Source organism: Anomaloglossus baeobatrachus, unplaced genomic scaffold (genome assembly GCF_048569485.1).
Source record: "Anomaloglossus baeobatrachus isolate aAnoBae1 unplaced genomic scaffold, aAnoBae1.hap1 Scaffold_2657, whole genome shotgun sequence".
Classification (NCBI taxonomy): domain Eukaryota; kingdom Metazoa; phylum Chordata; class Amphibia; order Anura; family Aromobatidae; genus Anomaloglossus; species Anomaloglossus baeobatrachus.
The window spans coordinates 77,841-81,035 of record NW_027442182.1 but is presented as its reverse complement, the minus strand read 5'-3'; the positions used below and the strand labels follow the sequence as shown (position 1 = coordinate 81,035).

The 3,195-nt window shown below is 45.4% G+C and overlaps 1 pseudogene; it reads left to right on the top strand.

Annotated features, from left to right (window-relative positions):
- The first annotated feature begins 945 nt into the window (after positions 1 to 945).
- Positions 946 to 1,151, top strand: LOC142264472 (U2 spliceosomal RNA; annotated as a pseudogene).
- Positions 1,152 to 3,195: the final 2,044 nt, after the last annotated feature.

The following is a 3,195-nucleotide window of genomic DNA, read 5'->3' as shown; positions in this document are numbered from 1 at the left end:
AGGAAAATAGTGGAATAAAGTATACCTTCCAGGTGGGAGAGGAAATGGCAGCACAGCCAGTGGAGGTGAAGCAAGGGGAGCCTGCAACTAAAGAGTTGAGAGCGTTATCACATGGTGACTGAGCCTGATTGTAACGGGAGCATAGAGGTGCCGATCCTGTCTTACCTGCGTTGGTGTAGAAGTGGGTGTCCTGTGGTGGAGTCAGCTGTGTGCAGTGGTGGCCGTGGGTTCTTTTATGTGCGACCGTAGTAATAGCTGCGCCCACTTCCTGTATGGGAGTGGAATGCAGTGAGACTAATGGAACGCACGCCTGCGCATTTGTGTTTAACGTCGCGCATGTGCAGAACGGAGAAAAGGCTGCGCTCACTTCCTAATGAAAGGGAGTGAGACGCAGCTGGGAAGGGAAGGGAAAAGATTAGGGTTTGGGGATGATGAAAGGGCTTTCTACGGGCAAGGATGGCAAAGGGTGGCAGTGACGGAAAGTCAGGCAGCCTGTCCTGTCCTGTCCTGTCCGTCCGTCTTTTTGTATCATGAATTGGAAAGACTGCAAGGGGGAGGGGAGGTGCTTGGAGGAGGAGGAGTTATTCAGATTAATTGCAGTGGGCGGCGGCTGCAAAAAGCATCATTCTTCTTGTTTTTGCTCTGCAAAACAGCCTTTTCAAGGGTTGGCTTGGGTGACAAAATGTCTTCTGTAGGCGTGGGTTTGTCTCCCTCTCCCTAAGATGTGTCCGGTATAGGCCAGGGTGCCACTCAAGGCCGTAACCAATTCGGGTTATAGCTTCTCGGCCTTTTGGCTAAGATCAAGTGTAGTTTCGGAGGACGCTACCTTGGTCGGTACTGGAAGGTGCCTGGGATTGCACGTCTGCCGGCCTTGAGGAAGTGTGTGCGCCTTCTGGTGACACATAGCCCTCTTGTGCCTGGACGGTTCCCAGGCAACGGGAGGCGATCACCTTTGTTATTTTGAAGTCCTACTGATAAACAGAAAAAAAAAAAATTAAATCTGTTCTTATCAGTTTAATATCTGATACGTCCCCTCTCTGGGGACCATATATTAAATGGATTTTTAGAACAAGGAGATGGAAAAAATCTTGCTCTGTCCACTCCACGCATTGACCTGGTATTGCAGTACCTCCAGGACCGGTGCACCCCTTCTTAACCCAGTTTCCAAAAGCAGAACTCAATTCACCTGATTCAAATGAGCCCCATTAGTGAATTGAAAGAAAGCAAAAACTTTATATGCACCTCAATTTGGCCAATTCACTTTTCACACTTTCACCCTTTTTTTTATCTTTCACACCTTTTACTTGCTTTATTGATGCAAAAGCTGTGCCAAATAGCAAACTCATCTCCACTCAACTTGACCAACTCTGCTATGTCCCGTGCAGTATCTTATTCTCAGTCTTATCTAGATCATTTGCAATTGAATAGAATAGATCCCTTTTGGACACATTGGATTCAGCTGCTGCAGTGACTGCAGGTGTTAGAAGATGCAGACTTGGCATCAGGTGCTGTCTATCAGATTCCACTCCAATTAAAGCTTCCATTGTTTTTCGGTGTTTTCTTTGAGCAATGATGATGTCTTTAGTGATCTGTTGGCTCCCTCTCCTGGAGGAAGAGTTTGCTTGCTCTTGGACTTTCAAAAAGAGAGGTCATGATAGACATTTAGCTTCTGAGCCCAATTGGGGACAGTCATGGGTGATGAATGTTTTGCAACCTGCTGCGAAGCCTGATACCGCAATATAAGGAACGTCAAATACTAAGAATGGGCGGCCTATGAAAGAATTAGTACTTTCATTAAGCATACTTAAACGGCTAATTGGGAATAGACAAACTGTAAAAAGCCCTCTGAGAAAGCCCCTCTCTAACCTTTGTTAGTAAGCTTTTCTGTAGTCTGCCTGTTGATGTATTTTCCGTTTGAACAGTGCACAACATGAAGTGACGGAACACTGGCTTGTCACAATGTCCCCCGCTGACATCACAATAGCGCTGCTGCCTAGAAAGCCAGCTGCGCAGCAGAAGTTGCTCTTTGGGTGGGATGGTGGGCTAATGTATCTATTCCTGCTTGGTGTGAGTTTGACATGATCTAGAGCAACGAGTTCCAGCGGCTAGCGGTTGATTATTGGCTGTAATGGGGCTTTCTGGCTGGTGCCAGCCTTTCTTCTTAGCACACAGGAACCACAATCCCTACACCATGCTTCGATGGATTCTCTCATCCCAGCCCAGTAAAACTACATATTTCACACAGTTATAAGCAGCCCATGGGCATTCACCTGGATTAAAACCCATAACAGCTCATAGACCAAACAATCAATCTACCACTGGACCAAAGACAGGAAGCTAAATCCACTGCCTGCGGTAACTAACTTAATCCTATAGTCTACTCACACAACAAACCCAAGAGAAAGGAAAAAAACATGGCTTCGATTATCCATCCAATGAAAACGCATAACCATTGTGAGCCATTGGACAATGCAATTGCACACATGGTGACATGGTGCACGGCCCAATGAATCAAGTCTGTACTTCATATTCACGGTTTAAGCCCTTGGGTTCTAATGTGTCCAGAGTACATATCCAGAAAGATTCCCTTTCTTTGTGCTAAGCACAAGTCAACAATACGTTGTAAGCAGATTCTATTACCAGTCCCACACCATTTTGTGACGCATAATCGCACAGTGGCCCAATTAAGATTCCAAGTCATCGAACATGTCCCAGCCATACGCAGAGGAGGCGATAGAATTAGGAAGCTCAAAGAAAGGGAATCTTTCTGGATATATACTCTGGGCACGTTGGAACCCAAGGGCTTAAACCATGAATATGAAGAACCGACTTGATTCATTGGGCCGTGCACATTTTTTCTAACGCCCGGTTCTTTTTCGTGTTCACACTATATATGGTTCCACTATGTATGGAGTTCCATTCTTCCTTGTTTTTTATTTGTCATGTTTGTCTGATTACCTTGTCTAACAGTTTTTTCTCCCCTTTCTTTACCTTCCAGGTTCCCATAGTCACGTGAAATATCCCTGTTGCACTTGATTACGGCTCACTATTCACTATAGGATGTCTTATATCTAACATCACACTCTCACCCATCAGCACTCTATAGGTTTGTATAAGGTATGCGCTTACACATCCGGTCCTCCATAGGTATTTCCACTTATGTAGCACTATCCCTATGATCACTCATAACTCATA